This window comes from Sinohyriopsis cumingii, chromosome 8, assembly GCF_028554795.1.
Source record: "Sinohyriopsis cumingii isolate HCF-2022 chromosome 8, ASM2855479v2, whole genome shotgun sequence".
NCBI classification, from domain to species: Eukaryota; Metazoa; Mollusca; class Bivalvia; order Unionida; family Unionidae; genus Sinohyriopsis; species Sinohyriopsis cumingii.
This window is the reverse complement of record NC_142968.1, coordinates 7,700,820-7,713,216: the sequence shown is the minus strand read 5'-3', so window position 1 is coordinate 7,713,216 and position 12,397 is coordinate 7,700,820. Positions and strand designations below refer to the sequence as shown.

At 38.8% G+C, this 12,397-nt stretch overlaps 1 protein-coding gene across 1 annotated transcript in view; it reads left to right on the top strand.

Moving 5' to 3' along the window:
* Positions 1–1,347: 1,347 nt before the first annotated feature.
* LOC149792929 (beta-1,4-galactosyltransferase 4-like) overlaps positions 1,348–12,397 on the top strand; it is a 97,575-nt gene continuing 86,525 nt past the window's right edge. The window contains exon 1 of the mRNA XM_089966767.1: positions 1,348–1,464. The gene's annotated coding sequence lies outside the window, so the exon portion shown is untranslated. The remainder of the gene's footprint in view (positions 1,465–12,397) is intronic.

Genomic DNA, 12,397 nt, shown 5'->3' with positions numbered 1-12,397 from the left:
CATCTTCAACGAAAACCTTAACGCCAATTATCTGTGAAACTATGACCCAAAAATAATATGGGCGAGAGTGGGTGATGCAGAACGGCCGTAGCTTCGTAATGATTTGCCCAAAACAAATAAAAAACAACTTTAACGAAGGCCTTAATGCAAATTTTCTATGATTGTGTCCATGACCTAAGGTCAAAGGTCACGTCAACATCACACAGAATGCAAAATACAAATACTGTAATCAACATCACTCAGAATACAAGATACAAATAATGTTATCAACATCACATAGAATACAAAATACAAATACTGTAATCAACATCACACAGAATACAAAATACATATAATGTAATCAACATCATAGAGAATATAAAATACATATAATGTAATCAACATCACATAGAATACAAAATACATATAATGTAATCAACATCACATAGAATACAAAATACAAATACTGTAATCAACATCACACAGAATACAAAATACATATAATGTAATCAACATCATAGAGAATATAAAATACATATAATGTAATCAACATCACATAGAATACAAAATACATATAATGTAATCAACATCATAGAGAATATAAAATACATATAATGTAATCAACATCACTCAGAATACAAGATACAAATAATGTTATCAACATCACACAGAATACAAAATACATAATGTAATCAACATCACACAGAATACAAAATACATATACTGTAATCAACATCACTCAGAATACAAGATACAAATAATGTTATCAACATCACACAGAATACAAAATACATAATGTAATCAACATCACATAGAATACAAAATACATATAATGTAATCAACATCATAGAGAATATAAAAAGGTGCAAGAACAAATACAGGTGTACACATTAAGCAATGACTTCCATACTTACGGGAATTTCTAGACATATGAAATAGAACTTTCAGCACAAAAGGTTTATTAAACGTGTGAAAATGGAATTCTTAACACGCAGCATTGAAATTTCTACTGCAACTTTCTCATGAGACCAGCTTTTTTCCGTTACAGCGTCTCGTGCGTTTCAATATCAGGACAATACCATTGTCCCAAATCCATGGTGGCGATGCTTGTTAGCACTCTCACTAATTGAGCCAACTGCTGCTCTAGTTAAATCGTTTATATTTGCTAACATACTTGACTAAGGTAATAATTCATAATAAATAACCGGTCTCTTGGCAGACGTTTAGATTACAGACAGTGGAGTCATGATGTTTTTCTTCTACCGACAAACCCTGTGAAATCGATCGCTTGTCTAAAGATTGGGTCAATCAATGTGTTATATGGTAGTAGGCGATATGTACGGAAGATAAAATAGGTATATTGACTGTACAAGTACAGTATTTGAGATAGTCCTTATAAAAGAAGTAATTGAACGGTGAACAGTTGAACACTGTACTTTACTGGATTTGAGACGAGCGGTGCAGAGGGAATTGATGCCTTTAAATGTGTGTATAAACAAAACAGCTCTCTCTCTCTCTCTCTCTCTCTCTCTCTCTCATTATTAATTAATATTATATATTTAATCATAAGGAGTTGGTGCTTCGTCTGAGATCATAGTAATGTTGTACGATATGTCGGTTTTTAGGTTGTTACGAGCGAGTGTTCCCCAGCGAACACATAGCTGACTGTATGGGCTTGTATTGATATATACTTATATACATATACACTTATATATATATTATATATATATATATATATATATATATATATATATATATATATATATATATATATATATATATATATATATATATATATATATATATATATACATGAGGCATAGGATGGGCACGGAGGGGGAATCCGAACCGTGAAATATTTGGACAGTGAAAAGTCACTAACACTCAAGATAGGTTGTTATTTAAGGGATATTGTATTGGTAAAATACGATTTTGTACAAGTGGTTGGGGAATGAGATTCACAGTCAATACGTACCCAATTCAAAACGTACTTTGACCTCATTTAACCCAAGTCGTACTCTAGTCAAAACTTACTCAAGTCAAAAACTACCTTTAAATGCCGAAACGTACCCAAGTCATAACGTCATCATGAAGTCAAAACATTTCCATACCAAAATGTATCAAATTTCTCCAATTTATTTCAAAATAAGTTATTGTATAATATTTTGTGCAGTTCACAATCCCCCCCCCACACACACACACACACAAATTTGTCCAAATCTTATATGACCCTGTGATAAATGCAACTGATCAGCTGGAATCATCAGTGACAATTTTCTTTTGTGTATCTTTTTGTTAAAAACCAGCGATTTTAAGAGTAATATAAAATATTGATGTGCATTAAAATCAAGTAAACTTTTACATTAATCAGATCAGCGACTAGTGACAAAATGAACTCGAAAAATGTTATTACACACACACACACACACACACACACACACAATAATCCATCTAAATCCAAATTAACTTTAGTCAACGTTTGAACATGGACTGCGATAACATGATATTGTCAATATCATAACATTTTGTGAGAATGCTACTTATCATTTTCTAAACGAAAGAAGCTTTCTAACCGACAATTGTCTTGTAATATGTATCCTTGCACGGCAGTCCTATAAAATGAACTGTTTGATCAGACTTGGCGCTTACCGCCAAGTGGACTTGAAATATATGCTGACACACCTGCAAAATCCCACCACGTCCTCTTAGCACTTTTTCATCATGGACAGTTAATTGTCACATGAATCAAGTCACGTATATATAGCTCACGAGTAATACTTCCAAGTTATCTATCTATCTATCTATCTATCTATCTATCCAACTGGCTTGTTTATTTTTCATCCCTTAAGATTTGATTTGCATATTACACGTCTTAGAGTACGGTGTTGATTTATTCCAAATTATTTAAGGGCTCTCAGTATCAAAGGAACTTTTAAAGGGCTCTCAGTATCAAAGGAACTTTCAAAAGCCAGGATCTTGTTACATTGTCAATCTGTTTGTTCTACATTGATCAAAGAAACTCAATCTATAACCAGTCATGCGGTGAGTGTGTGTTTTTGACGACAGACTTTTGATGTAGCGTTCAGCAATATGGAATATGTATGTACCGGAAACAGAAATGTTACTGACAGATAAATTATCCATTTAGTGCCAAGGTAAAGCGGATTTTGTATTAAAGTTGACGAAATTAAACAGAAGTTTTTTTTTCCTGCACATACTGTTTGGAAATAAAATACGTTTTGTCGGTCCAGAACGTATGTCATATAGTGTATTCTGGTCATAATCAGCATTTTATAATGAAAATAATAACATAATTGTAAATGTATTTTGGTAACAATAATATTAAGAATTTTCAGTGCAAGCATCGTGATGAATCACAAAAATGATATATTTTCATATTCTCTGTTCATGTGTCTTTTTGTAGACGATGTACATTTATGTGTTGACTGGTTCTCTGATCATGTCTTTCTACTACAAGTTGTACAGACGTCTGTTTGACTGGTTCAGTAGAATTTTTCTCCTGATGTTAAATCGCTTAGATCCCAATTGGTCATATTAGTTTTCCGTATTTTACAGATTAACGAGTCTTGAATTCAAATCTCGCACCACTTTCTTAGTATACTTGTAATCAATTCAAGGGAAAATGTATAAAATATAAGAGTGTGGTCTGATATTTCCCTTTATATTTCTTTCGTGAAAGAAAGAATGTGGAAAACCATCTCCAGAACACACATACTAGACATTAGGAACATGATGATGGACATTTACTGACACTGAAACACTTGGGGAAAAGAGAAGGGGTCTGAATTATTGTTGTTGTTGTTGTGGGTTTAACGCCATATTTTAGCACACGAGAGACTACTATATATGACAGCCATTATTACTGATGCGTATGCATTTTGTCAGGAGTATCAGTTCAACCAATAACATAGACTTTGATCTGCAGGCTTATTATGCACGGCAGGTCAGGACCTTTGCAGGGGTGGGGATGGGGGTGCAGCTTGACAAGACGTTATAAGCGAGTATATACGGTAATGATCACACATACCAAAAACTGTTACTAAAGCACCGTCAGTAAGTAACTAATTGCCGTCTCTTGCCCTACACGTGGCCTGTTCCCACACCGTAGATTCCACTTTAAAACAACACATGGATGCATGCATACATATCACATTCATCGTCACTGACCATTGCATCCTATTACACTTAGTTTTAACATTCACGATTTTGACAATTGTAATATCCATCCGCACTGAAAGCATTTCATTTTTTTTAATTATTACATAGTCGGTGGACTTTGCCTATAGTGTGTGCAGTTTCATATTTTTTTATATTATAACATGTGAACATATCGCTTTATGCGATTCTGATTGGTCCAAGTAAGCCCATGAAATTATTGTGCAGTATTCTCTTTACCGATCGGCTGCGATCGTGAGAAAACTTTTTTAATCGCGCCTTCTAGATTTTTTTGTTGTCATTGAACATTTTTTGGCCGCCATTTCTCGAATCGACTCGCGAAAGTTGAACTGGGTAAAAATGGACTCAATTTGGTTCAATAGTTTATTTACCCCCGCAGGGGTTTGTTATGCCATGTATAACATATCAAGCAGGGCTTTGTTATGCCATATATAACATATCAAGCAGGGGTTTGTTATGCCATGTATAACATATCATAACATGAAAAATGGCTAAAACCACAAGAGAAAAATAGTAACAACAACAAGCAACACTACGGGTATTGTTTTTGTGGTGGTGGTGGGGTTGAGGGAGGCGGTATATATGTAGCATGGAATTCACCCTATATACAAGCGTGGTTTGAATGTTTACTTACAGAAGCAAATAAACTCAACTCTTTTCACAGAAGAATGTGGACATAAACCGGTCTCCAAACTGACAGAAGTTTATCCAACCACTGCATTTTTATGCGGTAAATATGTGATGCAATTCCGACTCAAATTGAAATTTGTTTACGTACTCTGTAGTCTGCTGTTCCAAGTCATATACTTCAAAATATCCGGTCACGAATGCATCACAGTAAATATGGGAATTTCTGCATCAAGTAAACCGTCTTTCACGTGAATATTGCAACAATGTAATGTTTGGTTGTGAAAGTGACATGATAAATTACGTAAACATGGATCGTCTACTGCATTTCTTTAATGGGGTACTGCATCAAACAATGCGACATGACGCACATCGGACGTTCTGTGTTGAAAAATGATTTTGTCTGTGCAAAATGTTCTGTTGATTAAGAATGACGCTTGTTCTTTGACGTATAGATTGTATAAAAGTTTAATCTACTTTTAAACGTTAATAATAATTCAGCTTTGTTTGGGATTATTTCTTTGCACAACAAATGAAAGGTGCAACTTCTGTCAAAGTGAACGAAATTATTCATTCTTCTTTCCATCTAAATAATTTCATCAGAAATAAAAACTATGCGATGAAAAGAATCTCAGATGGGTAATAATTTAATACTGAATTTATGAAACGAGTTGAATGATATTAAATCATTACCCATCTGAAATCCTTTTTGTATGTAACTGCCCATTTATCTTACCTCATCAGTTCGCAATTTTCCTTAAAATTTGTGATTTCTTTTCTTGAACCACAAAATTGACTTCTGCTAAGCGCCTTCTCACACACCAGCGGAAACACATCCGACAACGTAAATAGCTCGCATACCCACAAGGAAAATTAATATATATCCGATTTAAGGTATTTGGGATATTTAGCTAATGCAATATACTTTTCGTTATGGTATTAAGAACGAAGGACTGGTGATAATGAAATATATACAATTTGGCGGATTAATATTTACAGAACTAAGTGCAGCGAAAGGAGACATGACAAGAAGTGAAATTGCATTGGATGTATTTCATGAATGTTTAGGAATTTTCTTCGCTTCAGTAATACCGACCACAACTTTGCTTTCCATATAGAGAAGATTGGTAACCATCGGGTTACAAATATGAGTGTAATATGACTGTCAATCATTGAGCTGCATTGACTGGAAGATGACTAAGAAGGCATCAGCCAGTACATAGAATCATGGTGTTTGCCATATGCGATGTATGCAAGGCCCGAGGTCTTTGCGAAATATAACGCTCGTTGCATCTTGTTTAGTCTTTATGCGAAACGATAATTACAATGCAATCGTTCAGTTTTTTTTTTCAGTGCCCCTGATCTGTTGCTCGTGAAACGCAATATTAAATTCACGTGTTAATTCTTACAAATACTTTTTCCGCAAAACGGAATGTACCTGCACATTCCACTGGCAGTTTGTTCTCTTTTAAGTAAATAATGTAACATTTTCCATTTATTAGGACTATATATTTTTGGCCAAGATGAAGGGTCACCCATGCATTAACACCTGCTGTGCAAGCAACCCAGAGAAAACAGCAGTTTATCAGCAAACTGCAGGAAGCTCTCACCAAAGTGACACCTGATGACACCATTGACTCCAAGTGGTCCCATCTCCGTGACTGTGTACAATTCAGCCATCACAGCTTACGGGAAGAGGGAGCGAAAGAATGTCGACTGGTATGAGGCAAGCTGGGAGGAGATGGAGCCCGTGACTGAAGCAAAGAGGAAAGCCCTCCTGGCATACAAGGCTGCACCTAGCCCCAGAACACTACAAGCCCTCAGGATTGCAAGGAACAACGCCCAGACGACCGCCTGCCGCTGTGCCAACACTTACTGGCTGAACCTTTGCAACAATATACAGACAGCTGCCGACACCGGGGAAGCAAGAGGAATGTATGAGGGTATCAAGAAGGCGACAGGCCCCCCACCTCCAAGACCGCCCCCCCCCCCCTTAAGTCTATGACGGGCGAAGTCATCACAGACCAGGGGAAACAACTGCAGCGATGGGTTGAGGACTATCCCGAGCTATATGCAACCCAAAACAACGTCAATGACACTGCCCTGGACGCCATTCCAGACCTGCCTGTCGTGAAGGAGCAAGACACACAGCCCACCCTGGAAGACTCGGAAAAGCCATCGATTGTCTTGCCTGTAGGAAGGCTCCTGGAAGCGACGGCATTCCACCTGAAGTCCTCAAGAGCGGGAAGCCAGCACTGCTCCAGCCCCTACACATACTCCTCTGCCTCTGCTGAGAACAGGGATACATCCCACAGGACATGCTTGATGCCAACATCGTCACTTTGTACAAAAACAAAGGAGACCGTAGCAACTGGAACAACTACCGGGGTAGGCAAGCGCGCCCGTGTTGCCTTGGCGCGCTTGCAGATCCTAGCCTCCCGCGTCTACCCAGAGTCCCAGTGTGGATTTCGAACCGGCAGGTCAACTGTAGACATGAACTTCTCACTACGTCAGCTGCAGGAGAAGTGTCGCGAGCGGCAGATGCCCCTGTACATTGCCTTCATAGACCTGACGAAGGTGTTTGACCTGGTTAGTCGGAGTGGACTCTTCAGACTCCTGCAGAAGATCGGCTGCCCCCCACGTCTGCTTTCTGTCCTCATGTCGTTCCACGAGAACATGCACAGCACAGTATGCTTCAATGGCGCAACATCGTAAGCCTTCCCAGTCATCAGCGGAGTCAAACAAGGCCGTGTCCTTGCACCAACGCTCTTTGCCATCTTCTTCTTCATGTTTCTCCAGTACGCCTTCAAGGACTGCAGCAAGGGAGTGTACATCCATACCAGGGCTGACGGCAAGCAGTTCAACATCGCCCGTCTCCGTGCTAAGACTAAAGTCACAGAGGTACTCTTCGCCGACGATGCAGCCTTGACATCACACACGGAAGATGGACTTCAGCAGCTGGTATGCCGCCTCTCCCATGCTTGTAAGGAATTTGGACTGACCATCAGTTTGAAAAAAACGAACGTCATGGCGCAGGACTCAGACTCCCCTCCCTCTGTCACCATCGATGGGTACAACTTGGAAGTTGTCAAGAACTTCACATAGCTCGGGTCCAACATTTCCAGCTCACTCTCCATTGATTCTGAGGTGAACGGCAGCATTGCCAAGGCAGCATCAGTGATGGCCAGACTTAACCAAAGGGTATGGAACAACCCCAACCTCACCAAGAAGACTAAACTGCGTGTCTACCAAGCCTGCGTGCTCAGCTCACTCCTTTACAGCAGCGAAACATGGACCACCTATGCAAGACTTGAGAGGAAACTCAACAGCTTCCACCTGAGATGTCTGCGGCGCATTCTGCATATCCAGTGGCAGGACAAAATATCCAATACAGAGGTTCTAGAACGCGCCAACATGAACATCATGTTCTCCATCCTCAGCGAGAGGCGCCTTCGCTGGCTCGGCCATGTCAAGAGAATGAACCCAGACCACATTCCCAAGGACCTGTTATATGGGGAGTTAGCAGAAGGTGCACGACCGACTGGACGACCACGTCTGCGCTACAAAGATGTTTGCAAGAAGGACATGAAGACAGCAAACATCAGTGTCAACGATGGGAGAGCTGTACAAACAACCGTCCTAGATGACGTCTAGCTGTCAGGCAGGGAGTTCAAAAAGCCGAGGAAGACAGAAAAAGAAAACAAGCTGAAAAGAGAGGTAGAAAGAAGGATAAACAAAAGCTTACTCTGGAGCTACACCATCGTCTCCCGTAGACGGACGGATACCAAGGATCAAGGATAATTTTGGCTATACCACACGTACCTACCCTGTACAGCATATTCGCACTACTAATATTTTCCACTGCATAAGTGCCCGTCTTGTTTATTACACGACACATCTTGGTCATATGACTTCAAATAAGCTCATCAGAAAATATACATTGTAATTAATTTTAACTGATTGTAGTACCTACATTAACAGTATTGTCATTACAAATAGGTAAAAAATAACTAATCATATGCCACTTAAACAGGCAATTAATTTTTTTTAAACTTCACCAACAACTGAAAGTTGAAAACATTTAAAAATTATTTTGAAACAAAAAACCCTATTAATGTATATGAGAGCGCTTGTACATGTGCCTTCACACCGTAGTGTTAATGTATTTACCACAGTTGTCACCGATGTTACGAATGAGTAACATGTTTTAGAGCTGCGTGTTTAAATACAAGCACATGCCATTGTATAACGTCACTGAATCTCAATTTTTTTTTCTTCCAAGATCATGGGCAACGGTTTTAGGGTGGTTTGTCATAAATATCAGGATATGCTTTGCCTTGAATCATGTCAACAACAAGGTCACTGTGGCCTGTATTTTATGTTTTATTTACATGGGTTAAGTGTGTGTGTGTGTGTGTGTGTGTGTGTGTGTGTTTGCTTCTTAAAGCTTTTATGATCATGTAGCGTGCTGAAAACTTATTCTGGTTATAAGGATTAGGATGCAATACTACAATTAAAGGCAAAACTCCATCTTTTCATTAATTTGACCCACTTCCTTCTAAAACAGCAATAACGTTTTCTTATCAAAGACATCAACTTAAAAATCATAAATATCTAGATGATGTAGTATTATGTGACACTTTAGTATTCATTGACTTGAGGCATCGTTATTTATAAAAGAAAAAAGAAAAAACTTTTGAACGACTTTTCAGAAATCACACAACAAAGTTATTTTAAAATGTTAGAATGTGCCTTCGGTTGAAAATCTTCTAGGTTATATAACGTATGCTCATTAACTATTGATTGGGTGTCCGTTACTAAAAACAGAAAGAAAATAAAGAAATTATTTAAACTTTATATATAAAACACCTATTAACAGAACTGGACCAACTAGACAGCATCTTTGCATGTATTCCAATATTTATTTATCGATATGCCGTCAAATACCGCTCAGCGTAGCAAGACTGGAGAAACCTTGAAAAGTTGTTCTTTATAAAGTTAGCAATCAATATCATTGGAGATATTTGCAACAGAACACAACGTACTGTTCCCGATTTGTCCAGCTTCTTTTGCGTTTTGATATTAGGCAGATGTCAGCCAGTGAGCATTCGTTGTGAGTCAGTGCGTGCTCTACTTCGGAAATATATTTCTTTTTTAAACATCCCAGGGTTAAATAGAATCTATGAAAATTACAGTTTTGGTGTAGCTGAAGGCGAATATGGTTGTACTTTAGATTGCGAAAGGTATACCTCTGAAAGACAAAAAACAAGAAGACCTTACTATTGGAAAAAACCAAAGCTATTACAAACTCTTGAAACTCTTGAAACTATTGAAGAGCTGGTCAGTCTAGGTAGTTATCAATATTATGCTTTTATAATACGTGTTTCGAGATCGAGGATGACCATGACATCACTAGTTGGTTTTGTTTCTTTGAGCACGTGAGTGGCTGGTCAGACCAATTCGTGCTCTGAACTGTCTGTGGCATAGAATGTAGGAGATGCCGTTTGTGTTTGCTTTATGAAAATAGGACGTGCTGCGAGGTCTTCTCAAGACTCATTGTTAAAGTGTTTGAAGTATGACTTGAGGGAGCATTTGAAGTGTTTCTTGTGACCTCGCCTTCCTTCAACTCATCTTAGCAGATCTTCTTTGGTATTTGCCCGTTTGACATCTGGTGACATGGGTTGATTAATTCATTTTGTGTTTCATTTAGTACGTATGTGAATGTACTGGAGTGTATGTAAGTGACATTTTAAAATAACATTTTTGTAACATAAGCTGTTACAATAATTGATGACTTCATGACAGATGGGTCGTCCATGGATTAATGTGTTAATGTGTTATCATCGTTAAATTATTATTATTATTATTATTATTATTATTATTATTATTTCATCAGTAGAATGTGGATGCTCCCAATTCATATTCGCGTAAGAACGTCAGTGTCTGCGACCTTTTCCTGTCATCTTATCCTCGTACGGTTCCTCAGACAGCCTATGTGAAAATGGTTCAGCTTCCTGGCATGGCATATGTACACCGTCCAGGTATCGAATGCATACAACATGGTCGGCATCACAGCAGTCTTGTAGGCCTTCAGTTTTGTTTGCAGACTGACGCCTCGACGCACTACACATTTTCCCGTAGTCTGGGAAAAAGGCCACACTTGCTTTGACGATTCTGGTGTTGGTCTTGTCATCGACGTGGACTGCACGTGACATTGTTCTGGCATGATATATGAACTTGTACAATGCATGGTCTGTTGGGCCATTCAATGTCACGGTTGGATTTGCGTAAGGTTTTCTTGGTGCATGTTGGTGTGGCTTCTTCGTTCTTGATTGTGAGACTGAATTTGTCACAAGCTGAAGGAAATTGCTCCACACCCTGTTGTATATCAGACTCAAATTCGGGATTCAGGAACACACGTCAACAAATAGATCACAGACAGTTATTTCCTGTAGTGTCTTCTTCTTTGCCTTTAGACTCCACAGATTAAATAATTTGTCATGAATTCGCTATATGATGTTGATCACTGTGTCGGAGTCACGGAAGGCACCTGAGAGTACGACAGAGGACATCATACTGAAGAGGATTTTGCTTGGCTCCACTGCTGATTCTGAGTGGTTTACATGACTCATCGTCGTCCACAACGATAGCGAAAATGCCGTCACGGAAGAGTCAAAATATTATCATTAATTTCTCTTGGTACGCAAATTTTGCCATGATCTCCGAGAGGCTCCCACGACTGACCCTGTCCGATTCTTTTGTCAGGTATATGAGTATCATGTACAGATTGGTCTTCTGTTCCTGGCATTTCTCCTGGATTTCACGAGCTGAAAACACCATATCTCCGATCCCTCGTCCTTTCCTGGAGTTACAGACTCTCTGACAGAAGCCTTAACTCGATGTGATGCGCAAGACAATTTAGCAGAATTCTCGCGATGATTTTGCCAGCTGTTGGCAGCAAAGAGATGACCCGATGGTTGTTGCAGAATTGTATGTTGCCTTACGGCTTATACAAGTGGATGATGGGTGCATCCTTGTACTCCTGGGGTATAGTTCCCAGAGTCTCAATCGACTGGAAGAGTTCACTCTATTTCTGTGATATGTGCAAGTCCATGGCTTTGTAGACTTCTGCTTTTAAAGCAGCTGTTCCATGTGATTTTCCAATGGGCAGAAGGTGGATTACTTTCACAGTTTCAGTAAGTTCTGCAGGATCAGCAAGTGATATGTTGATTTCTACTTGGTATAGTCGATCAATTGTCTCCTCATTGATATATGACTGTTGATTGAGGATGTTGTTGAAATGTTCTGTTCATCGTTGAAATATCTTTTTTTTCTATCACTGAGCATTGTAGCACTGTAAGTAGTCAGTACTGGACATGTTTCTGATCACCGTGGTCTGTAGATTGCCTTAAAAGCACCATAGAAGTTCTTCATGTCATTCCTATCTGCGTAGGATTGAATCTCATCTGCCCTATTTCTCAGTCGTGTGTATTACAACTCACTGAGTTTGTACCGGACATTCTTTTTGATGTTGAAGGCTGCCTTCTTGGCTCATGAAGTGCTGTCTTTTAGATAGGCATCCGGTAGCATTTGT